Consider the following 27,821-nt stretch of genomic DNA (forward strand, 5'->3'; position numbering starts at 1 on the left):
CCTCTGATGCTGCAAATGCCTAAGGGCTCTCCAATGACACGTGAAATGATCTTCCAACAACTGCCGCGATCCTGAAGGAACTTCTACCATATGACCCAACCTTTTAATCATCTGGCATTATTTGTCACCATGAGTTATTTCTCTTTAACCAGCCCGGATTTCTTGCTATTGTCTGAAGAGGTTCTCAAATTCCCTACACTTTTTTTTTTTAACATCTTAATTGGATTCATCTCTTACACTTTTTATCAGACGGATGTCCACACAGAACACACCTGACTCTTCTTTTCTGGGAATGCGGCCAGGAGCTGCCCCTCCAGCAGTGGCCAGCGGCGCACTGAGATTTTTGTTTTTCTCCCAACAGAGGGTTATTCTGTCCCAAGGGGCAGGTATGGCTTTTACTTTAGAACTCTAGAGGAGTGTGCGGTGACTCACACACTGAGGAATGCCACAGGTACCTCCAGCACTGCTGGACCTCCCAGATCATACCACCTTTTCTCAGAATACCCTGAACCACAGCTTGAACCGGCTATAGTACTCATTCTCCCTCTCTCTGGCTCTAGGTCCTACGTAAAACGTGAAGGCATCTGTTAATCTAATAAAAGTATCCCAGGAGTGCTTTCTTCTTAAAGCAGAGAGAGACTTTCTTCCGGCATCATCACAGGTAATGCATTGCACTCGAGCTAACTGGCAGACGGTACAAGCCCCACCAGGCTGTAAGCAGATAAATCAGCAGAGAGAACTGCACTGAAGTACAGCAAGAGGATAACCCTAAACTTCAAGCAGACTGAAACTCACGGTACCGAAAACAAGCAAAGGAAAACAAGCAGTCACGTTTATATTTTTTTTAAGTGTCAGCGCTTAAGTGGAAAAGCGTCAAAACTATCAAATGATACGCCCAATTAGCTGTGTAACACTTGACTGTTTGGCTGTTCCTTCCCTCTGTGGCCCAGCCTGTCCTATTTTATAAAGTTTAAAAGGTTCATATTTTCATCTTTGGGGATACTTTTAATAGTTTCTTTCTATATTAATTTCTTAAACACACCAACATAACACTTAGCTAATATTCATCAGTTGTAAGCATTAAGACCAAAAACTTTCCCTTCCTAAGGTTTAGGTCTGAGTAAAGAAGAAACCAAACATCTTAAAAAGTCAAATAGTGGAGCCAGTGCCAATTTTAAAAAAAAGCACGCCTATCCCCCCTTAGAGTTCTACTTCGATAACTATTAACATTTAGCCAGTTAGCAAAACAGTTAACCCCGTTACCAGATTAACGGTGTCATTCCGATAGTTACTCTTCTGTGCATAGTATGTGTGGGAAAGATGAACTTCGTATTTGATAAAGCAGAGTTGAAAGACAGTTTGCATGAAAGTGCGCCTCTCAACACCAGTTTAAGCTCAGAAAAATGGATATAGGCCTCTAGCAACTGATGTGAGATAGAAAATAGACTGAGGCTCAGGAAAAATGGAAGAGAAAGAGCTGCAGACGTGGAACGTGAGTGGAAGGAGAGCAAAAAGAAGGACTGAAAACAGAAAAAGGGAGACAGCGAGTGCCAACAGCGGGAAAATCCCTCTCACGGAAGTATTCTTAAGTGAGACATGCGTGGCCCCCAAAATACAAAGCTATTAACTTACTGCTTACCTCTGTCTTCTCAGCGGGAGTTGCAAGGTGCAGCCACTTCCTCTTTACCTTAGAGGGGAACGTCCCAGCATGACCGAGACCCTGTAATTTTTACTATACGTTTTACTGATATGGCATTCCCCCGAATGTCCATGGAGTTCACTCCTACTTCCCGGAACATGTGCTTTGATAGAAGGCTTGGAATACTTGTATCTTCCTGATCACCGGGTCTAATTAGCATAATGTCATCCACAGAGTAAACCAGCGTGATGTTCTTTAGAATGTCACCTTGACTGTGGTCCCTATGTACTGTACTATGAAAGACAGCAGGCGAAGTGACACAGCTCTGGGGCAAGACAAGGAATGTGTGCTGCTGTTCTCACTATTTAGAGGCAAACTGTTCTTACTCTTCCCCAATGGTGGGTAGAAAGAAGAAAGCAGTTGCCAGATAAAAGGCCACATACAGAGTGCCAGAAGCTGTGTTGATACGTTCTGTTAAAATAACAGCACATCCGACACAGCGGCTGTGATGGGGCTACCAGCACATTGAGAGAAGCAACCTGCCATTGGACCTGAGTGTGCCTGCCTGCCCTTGCTGAGCACGCCAAGGGGGCAAGGTCCTGACCACCCTCTACCTGAGACGCTTCTAGGGCTTGGGTTTCCAGTGAGCAACCTCGAGGGATGGGGTAATGCCTCGCGGTGGACATTATGTTCCCACATCTCTGAGTTCCTCAGCTGTGATGCAAACGCACTGTTCCTGCAGAGCGCAGCCATGTGATGGTTGCCTTGGCTGCGGAAAATCCATCCATGGCTGCATATACAACAGCTTGAGTCCCCGTATCCTTTCTTTAATTCCATGTGAAGGAAATTCTGGCATCTTTACTTCGTTTGCTTACGCAGAGCTGTGTCTGGATTTCAGGGGCTCTCCCGGAACACCATTTGGATGAGTTCCCAGTGTCCTTGCAAAACACTGAATCCTAAATCATGGGTCAGTGTCCCTTTTGTGGTAAACAGAATAATGGCTCTCCAAAGATGTCCAAGTCCTAACCCTTGAAACTTGTGAACGTGGTACCTTACGTGGAAAAGAGACTTTTTAGATTAATTTTAGACATCTGTGAAGGGGAGATTACCCAGGTGGATGCAATGTTATCACAAGGTCCTTTTAAGAGGGAGGCAGGAGGGTCAGATTCAGAACAGGAGAGGCTGGTATGACACTAGGAAGAAACTGCAAGGCCAGGGAAATGGTCAACCTCCAGAAGCTGGAAAGGCAAGTAAAGAGATTTTTCCCTAAAACCTCCAGAATGAACACAGCCCTGCTGAGCCATTTTAGACTTCTGACCTACAGAATACTCAGATAATACATACATATTTGTTATTTTGAAGCAAAGTATTTGTGGTGGTTATATCATCGGCAGTAAACTAACACATCTGTTCAGCCTTCCATTTAATATTTATCCTTCCCCTCTCAGCCTAATTCCCCGAGATCTACTGCCCTGTGTATTGTCCCACTTCCTGCCAGTAGACGTTGGCCAAATCTGACTTGCATTCTGGAGAAGGCTTGAATTTCTCTGCTAGGACTATACCACGACCTAGAGGCAAAGAGGAGAGGTGAGAACGGTTCTGCAGGAAAGCAAGCAGCATCTTGTTGGACGGTGGGATCACGGCACAGTCTCCATGGCAGGGGTAGGAGCTACTTCCGCTCAAGCGTTTAAAGCTATTTGGGGAGAAGTATTTGGGGATTTACTCGAATATTCCTATCCTAAGTCTTAGGGTCCCATTGTCCCTTTGAGAACCCCGAGTCGGGCAAAGTTTCAAACAGAGCCAATTTTGTGTCGAGGCCACCATTATAACATGATCCTGAACTGATTTTTAGCACAAGAGGTAAGACTACTTATTACAGCTGCCACAGAGGCTCTCTGGTTTCCAAATGTGTCTTAAGTTGTCAATTATCTGCTCTGAACTCACATATCTGAAATATTTTCAGGATTTCATTTTTATTTCAGTGTCTTATCTTTAAGCTATCATCCTCACCACCTTTAATTACATCAAAGCTAGACCACTGTCAACCAAAATAATACAGTATTACAAGTGAATGTCAAATAGGAGCTGTGGAGTCTGTAGACTGTATTCCAAGCCACACTTCTCACGAAGCTGAACGGCTAATACTGATTAGGTATCTGACCACTAGAATGCACCCAAAATGCAAACCAGAGACCGGTAAGGGGACTTTCTGTGCTACTGTTCCTTCCGCAGCCACTCCAATGACTCATTTGGTTTAGATCAGTCAGTTTTTTAGTTTTTGCAGGACTGGAAGGCTGCCATTTAAACTGCCCTAAATTTCTCATTTTTGCACTCCAAATATATGCTATAATCTTTCTTCTGATGGTTAGCAACTTAGAAGCGTACGGTGATGTAAGCTTAAGGGTGTGACAATACAGGTTTTTGTTTTTGTTTTTCTAGAGTCCTCCTTATTATCAACGTTGGAGTGTTTTTCAGGGTCAGCATAGGAAGAGTGGGACTTTCGGGTGGAATCTAATTTCTAGGTAAGCTATGTAATGCCTTCTTGGGAAAGTAAGTCTGATGATTGGGGTAGACAGGCAAGTATTTTACCATCAAAGGTTGCTAAGTCATCTCGATGTCCTCAGAGTTGCCAGTTGCTCATACAGCACATTTATAAAAATTGCTAAAAAGCATCCCTACCTCCAGACACTTTACTTCCATCTACAGGAAAATTTTCGTAATGCATTGTTCTTCTTATGACACTTAAACGCCGTATTCCAGAAAAATTGTGATAATGAGTATATACATCTCTAGTGTGTACAATACGAATGACTCATACTTAGATGTGGTGCCCTGTGCACTAGACACCTGAAGGATTCAGCATGCGTGTCCTCACAGTGTCCTAACTATTGGCTATATAGGTTCTTATAAAACTCTAGTCTTACGTTGGTCTTAGGGGTTATGGTTTCAGTGGTATAAGACCAAGTTGATTAGTAGTAAGGTTTAATCTAAAAGTTCACATAGTTTTCAGTTAATGAAATATAAGAGGCAAATGCAACGTCAAGTAAAATCCCTCTTCTTTCTTATAAAGTCAATTTATGGCATATTCACAGGGGATAAGTGATTGATGAATCACTAATAGTAAATGGATAATCTTAATAAGAGAACCACTGAGACTGTCCTCTCAGTCTCTCTTACTAGAGAACCACTGAGACGCATCCTCTTTCTAGTCATGCAAAAACTCCAAGAGTTAGCCTGGAATAAGGGCCATCACAGTAGATTTAACCCTCTTAGACCACGGGCTCCTGAATTTTAATCCAAGGGAATATACAAAGATTTCATGTAAGCACACGATGACATTTCAATTGAAGTAGTTATAAAGGACCTCAGTCATCAGTACTGAAAGATGGTATTTATTCTGCATCACTGCAGTATTATTTCCAATGCTTTTAAATTTCTGCTTATTTTCATCGCGATCAAAATAATTTCAAAGTTCTTTACTTTCTTCTAGTGGATTCTTGGCATCTCCCACGGCACCTGCCGGTAAGCATGATAAATATTCTCCAAATTATCTGAGTACCCCTTTTATCTTTATTTTTAAATAATCCCTTAAACTCTCCACCTCCAGTATCTAACAAAAATACCAAAGTTACAAAAATCTAGTGTAGCAGTTATTAAAACGTATAGCATTATTTTTTAATAATCCCCAAAATCTATATCCACAGAAAATGCTGGATATTGGGAGGTATTATGACATGTAAGTCATATAATCTAATAGTCATGTTTTAGACTTCATCATATTTTCATGCTCAATGACATTCAGAGCTACTTGTTCTTGTCTTTATCCCCATCCCTTTGTTCAAACACTCCCTTCCCTTGACTTTGGTGTTTTATTGTCCTCGCTCTGCCCAGCATTCTGGCCACATTCAGGTTCATCATCCTCTACTTGGCTGTTAGATGTTGGAATTTCTCAGGCTTTTTCTGCTCCCATTCTGCTACATTCACTCCAGGAAATATAATCCACTCTCAATGATTCACAAAAAATTAGAATTTTTTTCTCTTAGGTGAAACTTGACTACATGATATCTTTTTTTGTGCCTGAGTAGATTAAATCATTGATCAACCACATTTACTCCCAACTCCACTGGAAAAGTATAATTACTTTCTGATACTGAACTTTCTCTGAGACTTTGGTCTCACGATTTTCAGTGTCACAAGATCAACTGAAACTAACCACATTCAAAACCAGAATGATGATTTCACCTGTCTTCATCCACACTCATCTTAGTTGTCTAATGCTCATAATGTTACCTCCACCTAAGAGAAAAACATCTTTTGGCTTAAAGCCAGAATCCTTTAGACCACACATGAAAGCCCTTCGTGTGCATGGCAAATCCGTGAACAAGTCCTGTCAATTTCACTTTCAAAACATTTTATGAGAGAAATTATCTGTTATAAATTTTTTAGTCCAGGCTATCATCATTTTTTACCTAAACTACTGCAAAAATATGGTAAAGTTTCTCCGTCTTCACTAAAGCCAATTTACAATTTTAACCTCAACTATTACCCCAAGTATCCAGGACAAAACAGCTGAACAAATCCATTAATCATCACAGTCTATCTTAAAAAATAGGTGGTTTCTTAAGTTTCTGTATTGACCTACACCTTGACACAGGGCAATAATCAAAGTACAGGAAGATGTATTAGTGATTATACAGATTTCATCTTTGCCTGCAACCAGAAAGTCAAAGGGCAATTCTATCATCCCCAACAACCCTGGTGAAATTAGGCTCAACTGAAATTCTTCCCAGGGCTTACAGAGTTTTCATTGATCACTTAATCTTAGGGACAAATTTTGAATTTAAACACACACTTCTAAATAACATACCATTCAAAAGGAAAATTAGACAATATCTGGAAATAAAAACACAACACATCAAAATGTGTAGGATGCACATAAAGCAGTGCTTAGAGGAAATCTTATAGTATTAAATGCTTAGGTTATCAAAGAAGAGTTCTCAAGACAATAATCTAAGCTTTGACGTCAAGATACGAGAAAAAGAAAATTAAGTTCACAGCCAACCAAATGAAAGGTAACTGTAAAAGTAAGATAGAAATACAATGTAATTGCAACCAGAAAAACCAATGGATATCATCAATGAAACCAAAAGGAAGTTGTTTAAAATGAGTAATAAAACAGATAACTCTCTAGCTGGACAGATGAAGGGGGATGGGGGAGACACAAATTAACAACATCAGGAGTACGGGACATCACTAGCATCATTCTAGACCCTATAAACAAAAAAATAGAATGCAGTTTATGCCTATAAATTAGACAATTTTGATAAAAATTGAGAAATTCATTGAATGACAGAAATTACCAAACCTCTCTCAAGGAGAAATACATAAACTGCATAGTCTTATGACTACAAGAGAAATTGAATTTGTAGTTAAACTTTCCACAAAAAGCATTCCAGGCCTAGATGACATCTCTGTTGAATGAAATCAAACAATTAAAGAAGAAATAATGCCAATTCTACTCAAACTCTTCAACATAATAGAAGATGAAGGACCATTTCATGAAAACACTATTACCCTGTCACTAAAACCAGACACAGACATCAAGAGACAATTTTCAGGCTGTATCTCTTATGAACATAGATCTAAAACCTTCAATAAAATATTAAGAAACTGAATATTAAGGGGACATACAGAGCAGTAGAAAATGATCAAAAGGTCAACCTACAAAGAATACATAGCAGCCCTAAATATGTATTCAAACCGTAGCAGTGTAAAACATACAAAGCAAAAACTGACTAAAAAATAAATTCACAAGCAAAATTGGAAACATCAACTCCCCTACTTCAACAGAACAGCTAGAAAATCATCAAGGATACAGAAGAACTCAACAAGACCATCAACCAATTGACATTTACAGACAACTCAACAACACCAGAATACAATTTTTTCAAGCACCCATAGAATATTCGCCAATATAAATTATACCATGAATCACAAAATAAACCTAAGATTTTAAATGACTGAAATCATAGGCTGTCTGACCACAACGGCATCAACCTAGAAATCATTAACAAGAAAGACAGCAAAAACAAATCTCCAACACTTAGAAACTAAGAAACGCACTTCTAAATAATCCATTGGTTAAAGAACACATCAATTCTTTGAATAAGTCTCATTCCTTTGGAAATAAAAAAAAAATTACAGTGAGTAGATAAAAATATAACATCTTAAAACGTGTGGAATGCAGCTAAAGCAATCCAGAGAGGAAAATGCATAGCACTAAATGCTTAAGGTAGAAAAGAAGGAATATAGCAAATCAATCTAATTTCCTGCCACAAGACACTAGGAAAAGAAAAGCAAACCCAAAGGATGTGCAAGGAATAAAGATAAGATCAGAAATCAATGAAATTGTGAGCAGAAAAGCAATAGAGAAGCCAATAAAAGAAATAACTTTGCAGTGGTGGTTAACACAAATCTACACATGTGATAAAATGACATAAAACTATATACACACGTTTTACTAATGTCAATTTCTTGATTTTAATATGGTACTATAATTACTTAACCAATGGAGAAAACCGGGCAAAGCATAAACAGAACATCTCTGTATCATCTTCAACTTCCTACGAATTTACAATTACTTTAAAATAATAATGTAAAAAAAAAGAATGCTCAGAAAATGACAAGACAGTTCACTAAAACAGAAATATGGGTGACAGTAAGCACGTGAAATGGTTCAACATCACTAGGCATTAGGAAAATGCAAATTAAAATTACCATGCCTTTTGCTTCTACATATCTTTCATAACAGCTAAAATTTTAAAAATACATACATACAAACTAACAATAATGGACTCTGGCCAGAAAGCAGAGCAGCAGGAACTCTCATTCATCGCTGGTGCAAATGCAAAATGGCGCAGTCACTTGGGAAAACAGTTTGGCAATTTCTTATAAACTTAATCATTCACTGTCCTGAAACTCAGCAATCCCAGTCCCAGGTATTTACTCAGGTCAGCTGAAGATGTATGTTCCCACAAAGACACGTACTTGAATGTTTAATAGTATCTCTATGCATCATTAGCAAAACTTGGAAACAAACCAAATACCTTTTAACTGGTGAATGGATAAACATACCAATAACCGTCACTGCAGTGGAGTGCTGGTCAGCAATAAAAAGGAATGAGCTGGTGATTTATACAACAAAATGAATAAATCTCAGATTAATTATGCTCATTGTAAAAGCTCAAAACGCTACATACTGTATCCTATTTATATGACCCTGGAGGACAGAAAAATCTCTAGGGAGAAAGAAACAGTCACTGCAAGGGGTAGGGCACGTGTAGGAAATGACTGCAAAAGGGAGACAGGGAGTTTAAGATGAAGGAACGGCTCTACATTTTTGTTGTGTGGGTATTACAGGTCTTTATGTCAAATATGGTGGTTTATGTCAAAAATGTTGGTATTATAGGTCTTTATGACAAAACCCATAGAACTCTACACCTGAAAGGGTAAATTTTACTGTATGTGAATTATACCACAGTATTAAATAGGAATGAAAAGAGAATGGCTAATAGGAAACACAAATTAAGACGATAGATTTAAGTTTAAATATACCCCTTATCCCCAAAATACATATCTAACCTGATCTTTTAAAAGAAAATCTCCGATTGGATAAAATTATAAAGTCATCTAAATACTCTTAAATCAGATACATATGCAAAAGATAATGGCTCAAAGAGTCTAAAAGGATGGAAATAATGTGTCATACAAATACTTAGCAAGAAAAAAAGGTTTAATAATATCAGAATAAGTAGATTATAATGCAAAAATTGAAAACAAAATGCAAAAGTATCATTTACTTTCACAGGGGACTTTTAAAAGTCTGGTAATAGAAAACAACAGAAAACAATAACATTTGTTGCATCTGATTTCATTGGCACGTAGTAGTCTTCTATGTGTTAATTAATCAAGGAGGCCATTAAGCTGAGATGGCGCTAATGCCACAGCAGCCTACAGAAGCAAACCAAAATCTAAGCCTGTAAATGCCTCAAGGTTACAAAACCAAAACCTGAGGACAACCAATCACAAACAGCCAACTACACTTTAAGCTACAGCCAGTCGATAATGTCTTTACTTTGCTTCCCCCTTTTCTGTATGAAAGTCTGACCCTGAGCTCTTGTCCACAGAGATCCTAACCACTTCCAGTTCGGCATTGCCCAATTCAAAACCATTTTTGCTCAAACTCTTAGAAATTTTAATATGCCTTAATGTATCTTTTAAAATATATTTGAAATATTTTAACTGAAATAAGCATAAAAAGCAAATAAGTACAAGATACAGTAAAGCTCTAGAAATTTTTAACCTGGAGAAACTTCCTAGGAAGTCAGCTCTACCCTTTAATTTCTTTGTCCACTTCTGGTCATCACAGTCTCACTTGAGTATCCCCTTTTATGGCTGCGCACACCTTATACACACATTCATCCCACACATCTAAAATTTATATTCACAATAACTAAGGTTTTATTGAGAAAGCTATCAGCAAAGTGTGGGTACTCAGGATCATACTTTTTCTCTAGCAACAAGTTAACAGTCCCCTGGTATTAATTAATAGCAGCAAGGGATGGGTAGGGAATTTTAAAAGGCAAAATAAAAGCGATCACTGAATAATGAGCTAACGTTAGATACCTGGGGCCATAGGCAGCACTAAAATAGAACAAATGAACAGTCAACAGGAGATTCAGACAGTGATTTGAATTAGAAAAATAACGGGTGTGTCCTTTGTAAAAGCATGAGATGTAGTCATTCAAGTCTGAGGGCTGAGCATATTTTTATGCCAGATCTGCGTATCATGGACAAGTCTGTTTAGACAGTAAGGTACCAACTGGAATTTATTGTACCTCTTGATATCTGGGAGCAACCCGTTCGTTTGCCTGGCTGAAGTTTTGCTCCCACACACTAATTAAGGTAGGAAGACTTGCAATCTCCCAGAAATATGGCCAGACGACTGCCACTGTATCCCCCTTGATGAGAAAGTACAAAATAAATTAAGGCAAGTAATTGGTGTGAAAATGTCTTCAAAAAAAAAAAATCCATGCGTAGGAAATATTTTGAGAGGTGCGAGGAGAATAGGGTACTATGGAGTATTCCCTGAAAAGATTTCACGGAGGCAGAAATGTCATTTTGCTTTTTGCTGGGCCGCCAGACTGTAGAGCAGCAGCTACGCATAGTCGATGCTTAAGCAAAGTTTTTAAACGAAGGAGTGAAAGATGGGATTCCTTCCCCTGCCGAAGGCAGATAATGCCAGTATGTTTGAAACGCTGAGAAAAGCAAGCAGGTCCAAGTTGCCTTCTCTAACCACTGTTCCCTCAAAGGCATCAGACAAACGGAGAACCCGGGCTGTCAGATGTATGTCATGAGGCTCTGAATATAAGAGATGAGCTAAGGTTTGGACCCCTGATAAGAAACCAGTCCGCTCTCGAAGGGTGATTTACCGGGTTTGTTTCTAGATTAGCTTGACTGAAAGACCCAGGAGTCCACAGTAGATGGTGAGGAGTGAGGGCTGGGGTCGAGGTGGGGAGTTTAATCTAAAGGTTCATTTAGGTTCCGGGCTGGAACTTCCTTGAGCGGCCGGTGATGACGTGCAGAAAGCGGCTGTGTACACAGGAGCATGGTACACGTTCTGGGCAGAGAGTAGCAGAGCCAGATGACACGTGGCCCGAGGGAGAAAGTAAGGGCAAATTTTTTCATAACTTTTCAATTCTAGTGCAACTCAAGATTATTTTCTGCGCTTTTCTGTCGTTAAACGATAAGAGCTTGTGCAAAATTCAGTTTAAATCGGGCAGCACCAAACAGGAAGTAGTTAGCAACGCTCCACCCACAGGAACTTGGAGAGTCTTTTATAGAGAAAACAAAACAGGAAGCAAAGGACGGACATTATTGATTGGCTGTAGCTTAAAGCCTAGTTGGCCGTTAGTGATTGGTTATCCTCTGGTTATCCATTTTGTAAGCTTGAGGCATTTTTAGGCTTAGATTGCAGTTTTCTTCCATAGCTGCCGTGGCACTGAGTCTAAAGGCTTCACTGAATTATTTTAACTATTATGATAGAACTTTTTATGCTTTCAATTGATTCATTACAAATAAACGTTGAACTCCTACTTTATGTTATGCACTACTCTTTATGCTAAGACATAAAACAATGGACAAATAAAATCTGTGCTCTCAGGACTTATATTTGCATGGGGAAAGGAGGGGAAGCAGATAATGGACAAGAAAATCAATTTTACATATATGTGTGATATATGTATATGTATATAAGTACAACATGGTAAGTAAAGGTGGACAAGGGGAAAAGAAAAGGTTAGCAATTGGATTTGACTGCAGTTTTATGACAAGTGATCAGAAAAAGACTCACCAGTAAAGTAAGTAATTAAGAAGTCATTAGCAGAGGTATTTAAGTCATGAGACTGGATGAAATAACCCATGAAGTGTATAAAAAAGAACAAATTTAATTTTTAACTTTTTTCTTTTTATACTTACTTCAAGAGGTTTCTGCTCTTTGCAACCAAACAAGTTTGAATTAAAAGAAGAATTGTTACAGGAAGTAGCCGTAAGTCCCTGATGCCACTTTGTTCCCAATTCTGGATCTTAGAATGAATGCCCAGCTATGTTTTGCCTCTCTCCTTTCATTAACTCCCCTTTATTTGAATTAGATTGGTTGGGTTTCCTTCAACTATCACCCTTTATGAAAGAAACTTAATAATAAATTTGGCTTCGAACAACACTGTACTTGTTTGGTCCTCTTAAAAACTCTTCGTGGGCTTCCCTGGTGGCGCAGTGGTTGAGAATCTGCCTGCCAATGCAGGGGACACAGGTTGGAGCCCTGGTCTGGGAGGATCCCACATGCCGCGGAGCAACTAGGCCCGTGAGCCACAACTACTGAGCCTGCGCGTCTGGAGCTTGTGCTCCACAACAAGAGAGGCCGGGACAGTGAGAGGCCCGCGCGCCGCGATGAAGAGTGGCCCCTGCTCGCCGCAACTAGAGAAAGCCCTCATGCAGAAACGAAGACCCAACACAGCCAGAAATAAATTAATTAATTAAAAAAATAAACTCTTTGTATCCCTCTGCACAGTTAGAACGAACAGAAATATTGCCATTTGTCTGGGTCCCTAAAACTAGTTTTGCAGTAATTTAATTTTGATTTTCTCTAAAAACGATTAAGGCAGAGATGACAATAAGTCATTACAAATAAATTATTTCCTTAAGTAGTGAAATATAATAATGTCTACTTTTAGTCTGTAGAAAATAATGTTAAAGCAAGCAGGATGTCGGCCATACTCTTAACAACCTTCTGTACTGGCTGACTGAAGAATTCTCTGGAGACAGTCTGTCAAATATATCAAACAAATGACACTCAGAAATTGTTGCCTTCTGTAGCTGAAGCCCTTCCGATATATTTTTCTAGCACTTTGTAGAATCAGAGACCTTTCTGTGTCCAACCAAATTTTTTTTCCCGTTCATTAAAAAATTTAGTTCTGGTTTGTTTATTCTTGAAACAGACAAAATAATACTCCTTACTTTGTTGAAACCGTTAATGATTTTCCCCCAAAGGCTGAAAAGTAGATGGCCAGGATAATGAGCAAAAACCAACTTGAATCCACTTCGATTTTATTTTTTCTCTAAAATATTAGGCATATTTTTCACCTGTTCAATGTGATAGTTTTGACTGTTATTTTGACGCAGCAAATATCTGAATTCCAGGCTAATAATCAATAAGTTCTATTGACTCGTCACTTTAAATAGACCACTGGGCTAGAGAGTTATAAAGACTCTCGCAGGAGGGGAGGATTAACACTATACTAGCGACTATGCCCTAGGTAAGCCTAAAATCTGATAGCTGTGAAACTGTGAGACCACACTGAAGTACCAGAGATGTATCAGTATAATGTTGACAGACTGTAGGAGAAGGAGAGGGCCACGTGGCCTGGAGAATTCATGGAAAGCTTCTCAAAGGAGAAAAGTCTAATAGGGGCCTTTTTAGAGGTTATGAAAAAAAATTGTTCTGATTCCCTTTAATGTTCCGTTTAATGAACACTTATTGAGTATCCACCATGCAGAAAGTATCTGCAACATCACAAGAAAGCACAGACTTCATAAACTCGAATAAGACCTTGCCTCCGACCTCAAATGATGGCAGAACTCCTGGGAGTAGGAACCACTGTTTATGCAAAGACCAGGTAGACGAAGAAGGAGGGCCGTGAGCTTCAACGGGATTAGTCTCAGGTTTCCTTCCTAAAGCATTTTTATTAAGGGAACGCTTCCTTTAAAATCTGTTCTAATGATGCCGTTGATGAGAGAAAACTGTATGGCATTTACTAATAAGGCCAATGGGAGGGACCAATTTTTAAGCCTGTTCCCCCCTCCGCCTCCCCAAATTAGACAAAAAACCTAAGTGGTGACATACAGAGAAAATGTTAAGTGAACTATTGTACATACAATGGATTATCACGCTTTCATTTTTTATTGTACTATGCCCATCCTATAGCAACACAGGAGTATAAACAGACACATCAATATTGACTGTTATCGGGAGGGACAGGAAACCAGACAGACAACAGTTGCGCAAACCTAACAAAACCTACTTATCTACATCATACAGAAATAATTTGGCCCTGTAAAGATACCCAGCAGAAAGTTTCGCAGTATTTTTTAGAACGATGCAAACTTCCTGGGCCCCCAAATCTCACCAGTTGGGCACAAGGGAATGGATGACAATATCTAGACTGAAAATGTTACATCAGAAATTCCCAATGAGATATCATAATGCTGAAGATCTGTATGATTTTGTAAAGTATTTTTCGTAATCTCTTAAATTCTTCTAACTTCCCTAGATGTGAGAAATTAGGGAAACAAAGAATTGGGAGAATTTTGTCAACTTTGCATTTGTTTTTGGAGAAACAATCATTTAAACAGAACATGTCTGTTTCTAATGATCTGATAACACTGCCCCGAAGGACAAGAAAGACAAGTTTCCAAAAGCAAGTGCATAATTCAGGTAGTTATGGTATCTGAAAATTACTGAGAAGCATTTTATCCTGGGATAACTATATGGCTAATTTTGATACGGCAAAAATAAAAACATAACATTTAATTTCTCAGCATCCATGTACGCTTAGGTAAAAGAAGGTAAAAAGAAATCATTGATGTAGGTTTCTAAGAGACATCCAAAACATTTAGAGCTGCTCAGAATGTTTCTGTGTAACATTCTGATATTCTATTAATGACATTTTTCTAAGCCTGAGATTTGTATAGTCTATCCCTTAGCTTCCTGTTTAGTTCATTTCCTAAGATGTTAAGTCCAGTGGGCAGGTTCTATTATATTTAGCTCCCAATGTACAAGAAAATTCTCTAATTCAAAAGGATTGGCAATGCTTGTTTCAAAGCTGGAAATCAAAATGTAATTTAATCATTTATTTTCAGATTGATTAGTTGTCTACTGGAACAGTCAACAAAAGATGGCTAATTACAAAAGATTGAGATAGAAAGGGTGCTATTTACACATAAATAGTGTTTCCAAAATGGGAAATCCAGGGGGAAAAAAATCACAGGGCTTAAAAGAGGACTGGGGAGGACTAAGTCAAGTCCTCCCCCCTTCATTGTGAAAGTTATGATTAAAAAAAAAAAAAATTGCTTGCTACCTTAGCAGGAAAAGGTACTTGGACACAGGTAAACAGCTGCAGCACAGGGATTTTTATTCTGCTGAGCCTCCTGTAGTTTAAGGGTAGGAGGCAGAGACTTGAGTAAACCCCGTTTGTGTTTGGAATGCGGATACTAACAGCCTTTCTTGGTGTGCAAGGGCCGGGAGTATGTGGAGTTCATGTTGATCCTGGGGAATCTTGAGAAAGAACTGGGGAAAAGGTATGAAGTCTGGTACTGAAGTAGAGATGCAGGCAGACGGCCAGTGGATGGCGGGGGAAGATGGCTCCAGGCCAGGCACTTCCCTTGGAGGGAACTCAACCCTCACCTGCATCTCGGCAAGCAGGCTTGCACCTGGAGAGAAGGCAGGATCGTGGGAAAAGAAAGCTCTAGTTCAGATTCCACGTATAAATGATATATGATATTTGTCTTTCTCTGACTTACTTCACTCAGTATGATCATTTCTAGGTCCATCCATGCAGATGGCATTATCTCATTCTTTTTAATGGCTGAGTACTATTCCAGTGTATAACTAATAAGGACCCTACTGTAGAGCACAGGGAACTCTACTCGATACTCTGTTATGGCCTATATGGGAAAAGAATCTAAAAAGAGTGGATATGTGTATTCACTTTGCTGTTTACCTGAAACTAACACAACGCTGTAAATCAACTATGCTCCAATAAAAATGTAAAAACACCAAAAAAGAAAGCTCTAGTTCATGACCCGGTCCCCACCCTGAGAAGCATGCTCTCTGCAACCCGACTTCATGTAAGAGCGATGTTCTCTGCCCACTGTGACAGAGCATGGTCACAGCTCTGCAGTGCTGGCACACGACCACAGTGCTGCAATTCCCATTACAACAAAAAGCAGATTTTCATCTCTATCAGGAATCACGGTGTGAACAGCGCAAAGAGCAGAGTTCCACCTGCTTGAGAGCAACTGAGTGCTTCTGGCAGCGATGGGGCTGCAGAGCCTGGTGCACGTAGCCTCGGGGGTGAGGGAAGGAAGTGTGTCTGGTGTCATCGTCCAGTCTAACCTTTTGGAGTTGGGATGAACTTTGTGGGAGGTCCTACTCCATTTCTTCGCAGACAAGCATAACACAGTGTTCTTCTTAATTCTCCAGAATTCCTTACAGTAGCGGTGCAGCTAGAGTTAGTTACCCTGTGGCACCAACTTTGGGTGGTTTGTCATCTCTTCATAACCCCCCATCCTAGTTATTGGGCCCTAAGGGTCAGCCACTCTAGATTCGTCCGAAAGGTAAAATCATACAACCAAAGTTTTTAACAAATGGTGAGTCTGCACGATTCTCCGTGTTTGGTTTCCTTCTTGGTTTTTGTCACCTGTGCGCATAAAGCTTCATGCATAGATTTACACCAGAGAAATGCACAAGGCCCTTGCGCGTATAGATCAGTTTTTAAATCTGTATGGCTATTCAGCTATTCAAGGGCTATTTAGCCCTTTTAATGTAAATGTGGTTAGTGAAATTGAGGAATGAAATTATTTTATTTAATATAAATTTAAATAGCCCCATGTGACTACTGGCTACTGTTTAGACAACACAGGTCTATAAGGTAATAGAAAAATGATTATTTTATTTACATCTGTAACTTAAGATTCTCATTTTTGTCAGTATAAAATGTCTTCCCCACCAAGCCACCAATGAGAGGCTAGCTTATAGTTACAGCAAACTGGTAAGTGTTGTTATACACAAAATTCTCCACTAGGTGCTGGTATCTCCTCTCCTACTGAGCGACTGGTAAAAAAGGAAAAAAAGAATGGACCCTGATGCGGGCAGAAGAATAAGCAAACAGTAATGATTTAAGGCCATTCTTTCTGGAAAATATTAGCCTCTGATTGTGAGTTGGCTAAGTCACAACCCAAGACCCCCTAAAGTGTCATTTAGCCACTTTGAAGCAATTTATTACTTATCCAAGTGGTGAAATATTTTTATCAAATACTGGAAAGGATGGGGAGTTAGATAATATTGATAGATTTTGTTTTGTTCTTTTCCTGTCCTTTAACTTTTGTTCACATAAATTAATCATCTACAATTATTTGAAGTTTTCTTCTAGTCTCTAATAAATGCTGATGGAGACAGATGTGTCAATAATACGTACATTCTACCATTTTGATGAGCAACTTTCTTCTCCATGACAGCTAATGTTGACCACTTTAAAAATTATGACTCTACATCTTAAATTTATGTTTGCATTGTTCTTTGCAGAATGAAAAATGTGATCTCCACTTTTAGCATCAGGACCATTTTTGATGGATGTAAATAGTGGCCAACGGAATGCTACTCAGAAGCAAGGCTGACAGTCGACATCAGTTCCCTGATTTACGGAGTATTTCACTCTCCTGAATCAACCTGAAGAAAAAGAAGCACTTAGCACTTAAGATATTATCAATGACAACCTGCCATTTTCTATGTGGATTAAAATAGTGTGAAGGTAGTTTCATGCCTGAGTCACACTCTGATTATCACATACTCCTGACATCCTGCTGGTAGGCATAAGTAAGGACGTATATTACATTTCAGGATTTGTCCAATTTTAGTTGATGAACAACAGATTATGAGACTAGTTTTAACAAGTACTGTTTTGCCTTATCCACACCACCCAATTTGGAAACAGTAGTCTAAAATATGTCATTTCGAGGGCACAAGAATTATTGGCACTCTTGCATGTAAGGTAGTAAAGGGCTTTCTCCCTCTCTATGCAGTAAAAAAAAAGAACGTATTGGCGAAAAATCCAGGATAAATCACATGTTTTTACCTTCAGTGCTTCTTATATTTGTAATGGGCAGTAGCAATGTTATAAAAACTTTATGAAAAGACCGTGGATGACTTCTGAATGGAATCACCTGTGAAATCAATCTTGACACGCACCAGTCCCCGATCCTATTTAGTTGCACTTAAACCTACATCTTGTAGTTACTTAAAAATGTATTTTTTTAAAGAAAAAAAAAATGCTGCTACTTTCAACTGATACAAAATTGGAGGAAATTTTCCAAGAGTTTGTTTCAAATATGTACATGTTTAGAAATAATGTTTATGAGCACTAAAATGTATGATTCTTATCAGATCTGTTTTACTCTTCAATGGTAAGTTATAGCTGTGATATTGGGTACTTTACAAAAGCACACTTATCTTTCTACAAACTCCACTATGTGAGGAAAATCACTTCCCCATTTCTGTGGACAGAACCCTGTCTCCCAAAATTCATGTTGAATCCTTAATCCCTAATGTGACTGTATTTGGAGATGGGGCTTTTAAAAAGGAAATGTAAGTTAAATGAAGTCATAAGGGTGAAGGGCCCTAATCCAGTAGAACTGGTGTCCTCATAAGGAGAGAGCACAAGTACACACAAGCTGGGAAAAAAGCCTTTGCCTGAATCCGACCACACTGGCACCTTGATCTTGGATTTCCAGCCTCCAGATCAACCACTACGATATTTTGTAAAAATAAAGCGACTTATTGCTCAAAAGAGTAAGAGAAAACATGTCAGATGTCCTCAGTATACATGCGTATGAGTGAATGGTACCCTACGTAGTTATATAGCATACAGTGTACAATGGCAAGCCAAGATGGGGTTATCCTTCTAGAAACAAAGACTGGTAGAAGACATTAAACAAACTCAGGATCATGAACGAAACAGATTCTATAAATATCAGTCTCTAGCATTACACACTGCACAGACTGAGTATACGTAACACCAGTATCCAACTGAGTGCAAAATTTGCTACTCAGAGTAAAAATTACTCAGTGAATGAAAATCATACACACCATATTGTGAGTGTATATGAAAGTCGAATTTGTAGATCTACAATGTTCATGTATCTAAACATCCAGAAAATCCAAAACATTCATCTGGCAAGAATATCACCTGAGGGTTTCACGTTAGCATATTTCGCTTAGAAATTTAACAACACTATCACTTACTTGGAAGATAAATATAAACAAATGATTTTTACCTCGGTATTCAATAACTTCTAAAGATCCTTAATCTTAATTGATGAATTCATTTTTTAGTTAAACAGCCACTGTGTGGCATTATTTATTACTACAGTTCATACTGTAAATCTTATCCTCAATCACTGTCAAACAGATAAGATTAAAGACGTCCGAAAAAAATCTGTCTGTGACCTGAGGGAGCTGCTGTTCCAGACTGAAAGCATCACTGACACAGGGTCCTGTGAGAGGCGCTTCCCCCTGCCCTGCCCTGGAACGTTGGTGGCCACATGGTTCCAGCCTCCCCTGTATCTTCTCACTCCCCCCCTTCCCATATCACCATGACATAGAGACTCCCCTATGGGCATCGCTAAGTTTTCTCTTCCTCCCAGGATTCAGAAGGCCAGTTCTCATGCTGACCAAAAATGCAGCATTTCATAGAAATAGTAATTCCAAACTGTTCCATATCAAACTCATTAACTTCCTCTTGTCTCAAAACAGTGTTCTGTTTTTTCCAGTAGAGGAGACCTGACGACCAAACAAGATAAATGACTTTGGCAGCATCATCTCTGGTTTTCTGCCTTTTATTCTTCCACAGTTCAATTCTGAAAACTCTCCTTTTCATTCCCTTTGTTCCATCCCTGAGTACACTTGACCAACTTTAAACTTTTATCTTCAGTAAATCTTCCTACCTGTAACCAATTGTCCTGTTAAAAACAACTGAGTGTTTTCCAAGTTTTTGCAGTATTACCTTTCCACTTTCAAACGCTCAATGCCAGAAGCTTACAACTCTTTAGCGTGGCATTTAACGAATTCTTCCATCCAACATTATTCCAAGTTTTAATACCGTCTCCTGTTTCCACCTACTCCATTCCTATCCAATAAACCTGGTGCTTGTTCATTCCAAATATGTGCCTGTGCTTGTACTGTTTTAGAAATGCCTGTCCCCTTCTCCGTGAAACCTCTTCTCTAGCCCCCAAACACATGTGATTCCAGGGCACAAAAGAGTTGACAGACATCACGTGCTCTCAGATCACAGTAGCTGGTATATGTAGCTGGTACTCTAACCGGATTGGGAATTTTTAAGCATCCTATTTTAGTTTCTTTCCCCCAATCCCTAATGCATGACTTAACGCAAGGCAAATGCTTTTTAAGCATGTGTTAAAACGATTTTAATTTAATTTAACATCAAACAATTTTGAGTTCGAAAAAAGAACAATACATGTATTTGCAACCACTCCCTAACTTCCCAAATTCTGTATAAATATTTTTGGCTTTATTTCTGCATCTCGCTGCACTGGCCTAATAGTTAAGCCTTTTAAGTTAAATATTCTCAAAGGCTGGTCATGGATATGGGTTGCTATGGTAACACGGTCCTGCCAATATCTAGTGCTCTTAAAACTTCATGAGTTTTCTGAATGTAAGAACCCTGGAATAAGCATAACCTTTACACTTTAGGCGCAACTATATAATTTTGAAAGTTATGTCTAAAGGAAAAAGTAAAGATAAACTCATATTCATGTAAGGATAGTATTCTATGTAAGAAGCTTAGGGCCCATAGGTATCACGGGACCGCTGAGCCTGCGCATCCAGAGTCTGTGCTCCGCAACGGGAGAGGCCACAACAGTGAGAGGCCCGTGTACCGCAAACAAATAATAATAAAAAAAATAAAAATAAAGACCTAACTTAAGAAATCTAATATTGTGAATTTCAAAGGTCTTTAACATAATTACACTCAATTATTCATACTTTTATTTAGTTGAGTGTATCTCTGTAACTATGTTTTTTAAGTTAGTGAATTCACCCAAAATATGTCTCAGGAATGATTTGTTTCAAGGCTATTTTATTCTCAGGGACATACAATTTTAAGCTGCTATATATCGATGACTCCAGATAACAAGATAAAGAATTAACAATCTATTTAAATAAAGACTGTGCTTATGAGTGGTTAAAGATATTGTTATTCATAAACATGCTAAATTTTGGGGTTTTTCTTACATTTTAGAGTTTTGTTTAGATTATATTAACAGTAAAAGAACTCAATATATCTTGAAAAATGCAACAGATTTTTCCCATAGACATAATACCTCACATAAAATTATGAAGTGAGTAACAATATAAACTCAAAGAATAAAAGATTTTTCTTTGTGTTCATCCATTCTAATGAGTGAGTGGCAGTCATACATTGCTTTGTTTCTCATTACCCTATGGCTTTGGTCATAAACTCCTATTTTCAAGTGCAGAAGACAGTAGCAACTTACCATATCAATCTATATGTGACTGAATTATTGCTCATTTTTCCCTAAGTAGTTGCTACAGGAAACTGCTGGTTTCATGAAGGAAGCTCAGAAGTTGCATAAGCTAAGAGAAACAATGATTTTGTGCTGTCTGTTACAAGCTGGTTTGCAATGGTCAATGAGCTGACCAATTAGAGAGCAAAGAAAAGATATCAGTCCCGTATGCACGAAAGTTACTCAGCTTCCTCCCTAAGGACAAATCACTGTGTAGCCGAGTTAAAGGATCTACAGCCAAAAAGGTTTTTTATCAATAAAAAGTATACTACTAAGTCACTAATTCAAATTTTCATACACTCCTTCCTTGAAAAATGTAAAGAAAAAATACTTCATAATTACAGATTATTTAGAATTCTGAATGAGCACCTTCACTGAGTACCAAAGGCTTGAAATTTATTCTTACAAAACTACATTTGGACAAATCTCAACTCTCCTCAAATTGTTCTTCCCCTTATAGGGATCATTAATGTCTCACTTTGCTGTCCACATCTGTATCTGTATCTCTATCTTTATACCTATGTGTGTATCTACATCTAAATCCATACCATTTCTCTGCGTACATGCCTATGTATTTATTTGAAAACATGGTTTGAAATATATATGATCTGAAAATACATTTAATAAACCGTGTCAGAAGCTTCTCATGAATAGTTTATGAAACACCAAATCATTATTATAAAGGTTTATAAAATTATAAAATGAAGACTTTTAAAATATAACGCTTTTTAAACACACATGCGTGCTGTAATAGCTTACACTAACAATCCATTTAGCTAGAAATCAGTCTCTCAGATAAGGCCAAGCTGGGAAATATTCATGGAGAGAAGGTGTTCAGTTCATAACGGTTGCTGCTGTGGAAAAGCAAAAGCTAAGATAAGACCACAATCCAGCGCTGAGATGACCAAAACGAAAGCAGATGTGTGAGGCAAAGTACTTATGGAAGTGGCAGGGGGCTACCGTGCAATCCTCCTCAAAGCAACCAGGCATATTTAGAGATTCAGTCTGGTAGTCATCTGGCTAGAAGTTAAATTACTCATCTTACAGCATCCTCCCAGCTCATCCTCTACATTACATGTCGGAGATCAGTGTCTACTAGCTAACATCATCCAGACTTAGTCTAGTCCTCTGATTCAGACATCTTGGGCATTTTTTTCAGTTGTTCTCTAAAGAATGCTCCTTTTTTTTTTTTGGTACGTGGGCCTCTCACTGTTGTGGCCTCTCCCGTTGCGGAGCACAGGATACGGACGCGCAGGCTCATCGGCCATGGCTCACGGGCCCAGCCGCTCTGCGGCATGTGGGATCTTCCCGGACCGGGGCACGAACCCGTGTCCTCTGCATCGGCAGGCGGACTCTCAACCACTGCGCCACCAGGGAAGCCCAGAATGCTCCTTTTTTATCAGGGTCAGAGAACATGTGACAGATTTTCTGTAACAGCAACCAAGCAGATTCTAAACCAAGACACTTTGGCAATTACAACTAAGTATTTACCATTAGCTAATACCAACACAAAGGTATTTCACAGAAGGTGGTTAAGTGGAATGAACCTAGAGCTTTCCATGCTCTTTGCTTTCACTTTCAACTTTTCAAAGCAGGTAAGCAAACCAAAAGCCAGAGTATCACCCTACCCCCATGAGCTCAAGCCCAGTTATAAATAAATACTGCAAATATACTTTGGCTTAGTGTAGATTTATTCATTGACCGTTGTAAAGACTCATCCGTATAAAATAATGATATCACCGGCTTGATGTGTGTCGATATCAGCAAGTTATCTTTCTACTAAGGAATCCATCAAGAGAACACTGCCACTACAATCAAGAGCTTATATAACATCAGTGAAATCACTGCTTGGTTTTGACAAAAGCACCTGCTTAAATTTTTCAACACCTAATTAACACCTTTGATCAATGCCATTTTACTATACTAGTGCATCATTCCGCAAATGCTAATGATATATTAAAGTAGTGAGTTGTAATCTATTTTAACTAAAAGTAATGGTATTATTTTAAGGCTTTACAGCTCTATATCCACTGCTTCATGGATTGCACTGTGTGATCTGTAAGATTCTCTGACTTTCACAAACACTGCAAAGAGCTGTACTCAGAGAACAAAACTGCACTGTATCATCAAAAATACGTGGTTTTAAAATGCCAATACTTTTACCCTTAAAAATCAACATTTGGAAGACAAAGCAGAGTATCTGAAGAAGGAGTGTGACCTGTGACTTAAGAATACTTTGCACTGGATGCGAAAGATCACAGAGGAGTGAGCAGGTCTATTTGATCGAGGAATCTCAGATCCCCTGCGAAGGGAAATTATGAATGCCTTATTTCTGAGATTCAAAGTCAGCTAAACCTTTCAGAATAGACCTGGTGGCACCAATCACAGACCAATGGCTAAGAAGAAATGGGGTTGACATGATAAAATCACCGTGAGAAGACAAGCTTGCCTGCCCTGTAATGAATGAGAATGGGTGACAGAGCACAGTGGTTTGGGGAGATCCGATAAAGCAAACGTTGAAACCTGTTTCCGCTGGATCCCTGCAACGGCAGGCTTGCTCCGGAACCCGGCTCCACCTGTGCTCCTAGACTGAAGCATGGTGGGCTGGTGGGAAACACGGAAAGGTCATCTTCCCTTGCCTTTGAAAACAAACGCTGCTTTGGGATGGCTACATACCAGTGAGAGACAAAGCCCTAGGCATCATTTTACTAGAACAAGTTGTGAACAATCTTTTCAGTATTTCCAGGAAACCACAGCAAAGTGGCAACAAGAAGTTTTTGTCACTTTTGATAGATTCTCCCAACCTCAAAGATGGCTGGCTTCTCAGAGCTCTGTCAGTGGTTCAAATGGAAACAGGACTGTCCTTAAAAAAACAGAAGAAAACAACACATTCCTAGGCGAAAAATGCTGGACTCCCTTCTAATACAGTAGGGAGGGCCTAAATTGTTCTTGAATTATTGACACTTTTTGCAGATGTAAATTACAAAGCAATGTGCTCCAGTTAAATTGATAAATCTACTGCATGACCTAAACCCTAGCCCAGGGAGTAATTAAGATGTGCCATAGTGAGTCCCATCTAAGATACAGACCGACTTCTCTTTCCTCGCCTGTATACCAGCAACCCAGTGTCCTCCAATAATTAAGATCAATTATCCCAGGCAGTAGAATGACTTCCTTCTCTGCTTATCTGGTCAGCCATGTGAGGGGCCCAAAATGGCTGGGAAGCTGTTCCACCTTCCAGTTCAGCAGAACCACGGCTCTGTTCTTGGGTAACAGCATGTGTCCCTTGAGCAATAGGACCTTCAAGCTGCTGAGGCCAGAGTTGATACTACAAGGAGGAAAAGGTCCTCCTGATTTAATAGTGACAAGGGTCACTTCCACTTCCACTCTTCCCCCACCCCACATCCATGAGTTCTGATTACAGGAAGGGAAAGCGGGAGGGAGATGGGGAAGCGGAGAGAGAGGGAGAGAAGCAATAAAATCCAGTCTTTTCGTAGCCTAATCCCATGATTTATGCTGTGCAAACCCACCACGCAAATCCAATAGTTAGGAGGAATTTACCATGCCCAGCCCAGTCTGTAGAAGAGATTATACAAGGCATGAGTTCGCAGAGGAAAGGATGCTTAGGAGCCCTTTTGGAGGCTGCCTACCACAGAGGGGATCACAGTAACGAAACTGCCATCTACAGACTGGTCTGCTCACCGCGAGACTTGCGATAAGCTTCTTTGCCAGGCAGGGTACCCGTCAGTAGCAGCTGCCAGACCAGCTTTGATAAAAGGCGATGTTCAAGGGCCCACTAAAAAACACCTGAATGGCCAGGGAGGGAAGTTGACTGGTATGTACAATGGGTCATCTTGTCTACCTAATATGTGAAAGCTTATTGTTACCGTCAATACCCTCTGGTAGACATTTTTGTGGGATGCAAATAGTTGCATACTCTATTTCCATCTCAAAATATACACCTTCCTCTTAGAGGTCTGTCATGAACTTCTCAGTCTTTTTTTTTTTTTTTTCCTAAGTCTTCGTCCAGACAGCCAATCATTGCTCAAGGATGGATGTATATTCTCGCCTCAGGCCGTTTCTCATTCCACCCAAGGTGGACCAACGTACTACCCAAAGTTCTACTCATGGCAGTTCTCTTCATCAATGTGGTACTGGGTCAATCTGAGTGAGACTCTAATTCTATAGCATTCCAATTTTAACTGGTACCAACTTACCCTGTAAATACTTTAACTTACCGTTATCAGGTTACAGCAACCTCCTTAAAGGTTCATCTCTGTAGACAGAGAGAGAAGCAGTAAAATAGGGGGAGCAAGTACCACGAACGTCTGAGTCACCTGCCCTTCACGTTGCTTACGTGCACCTTCCAGACCTGCCGGAAGCCAGTCTCATACACAGCATTTCCCATTTATAATGGGACGTGAATGTCTTGATACGTCACATAACTGCCCGTCCTGAGAGGAAGAAGTTTGGGTGGAGGCATGCCCCTCAGGTCTCCGAGAGAGGTGCTAACATGAGGTGTGCTGTTAGCTCACGGCTTTCCACGCACACACCTTGGGATCTGCTACAGCGTTCCCACCAAAGCCATGCTCTCTGTGGGCTGCTCCCAGCCACTACTGAGCACAGCAGGAGTTCCACAGCTGAGCCATCCTGGTCCCATGCTTACCTCCTCTCACGAAATCTTTGCCCTGGGCCTCCTTCAGCCTGGACAACACTTTCTCAAAACTGCCCTTGCGCCTATCGGCATGCATGTCTTTTTAAGGCAACCACAGTACCTGCTACTTCCTGCTCGCCAGGCCCAAGTAGCTTAATCTTATTATATAAAAAACTGTAACGTCCAGAGGGATTTCAAAATCATCAAGATATCTCTGGACTTTATGATGGCAGCGAGTAGAAGGGTGGACTCACCTCTGCAGCTGTTAAGATACGGCCTTGTCCCTGCTTCTGCTTTCCTTACTGAAAACAATGGCAAAGAAGAATCTCCTAGATCAAGAGCTGAATACCAGGTGCCAGAGGCTCTATTGATTTGCTAGCGTACAGACAGCACGTCCAGAAATCTGGCTACAATTGATAAGACCATGATTAAGTCTGCAATAATTTCCTGTCATTCTCCCTCATCCATCTGGCTTTTGCTGTGTCCAAACAAGCAATTTAAAACTGGGACTGTGGTGGGAACGTGGTAGGAAGTGAACCCCTGCATCTCAGCAGCCTTAGACGATGACACCAATCTCTTCCTTTGCCTCGGAAGCATGGTATCGCTTCTGGCTTATTGCCTTGATGGAACACGGAAACACGCCCAAGGGCTCCTTGCCCATTTCTATCAGAATAGCTCCTATTCCAGGGGTCAGAGAACCAAGGAGGGTTTCTTTTGGTTTCTAAGTATCTTTACACAAGATGCTACAGAGTCATCGTGACAATACGTAATGGCAATATCTTTTCTGGTTGTACAGGTGTTCTACTCTTGGATCAAGACTTGTACTAACTGTCCATGATCCCTACACTGGGAATTAATCCTAGTTATAGACCTGGAGGTTATGAACGGTAGTGGAACAGGTAGCACAGACACCTGCCATCCCTTGTGAGGAATCTGCCCCAGGTACAGCCATTACAGGAGATCTGATGTAAAAGACGGTTCCCCAGGCAGGACGTGGGGGGCCTGCCTCTGCCACCAGGGGAGATGCAGAGGGGTTAGGGGAACAGAGTCCTCAGCCTGTGTTCTTGACATCTGCCGGCATCCCGCTTCTCCCCACCTGTGTGGGGTGTGAACATTTACTTGACTCTGACTCTGCCACTCTCACTCTCAGGTCTCTGGTTTGACGCTGGGGTATGTGTCCTGCAATTACAGGAGATGAAGGACTTCTCAGAAGCCATCATCCTTTCCAACAATTGACCTGCTTCCTTAGACCCTCACAGCTCTCATTTTCTCTCTTCCCCTGTCTGTGCGTGCTCTGTGCTCTATGACCCACTAGAAGCCAGTCACTCTCCAATTTTTCCCGTCAACATGGTCACCATAGCGTCCAAGCGTCACTGTCACTGGTTCTCTGGACACCTCGCTCTCCAGCTGCATCAATACACCAACCTCAGGCCAGGACAGTGAGAATCTGAGAAACAGAGATGTCACTATGCTGGGTAATACCCTGGCTCTTTTATTCCAGTTAGAAGGTCATCCATGAGCTCGTCAAGTATGTGAACAACCCAATCCCAGCATTCAACTTTGAGAGTCAGTTTCCTGGTTTGTTCTGGCATT

This window comes from Phocoena sinus, chromosome 14, assembly GCF_008692025.1.
Source record: "Phocoena sinus isolate mPhoSin1 chromosome 14, mPhoSin1.pri, whole genome shotgun sequence".
Lineage (NCBI taxonomy): Eukaryota > Metazoa > Chordata > Mammalia > Artiodactyla > Phocoenidae > Phocoena > Phocoena sinus.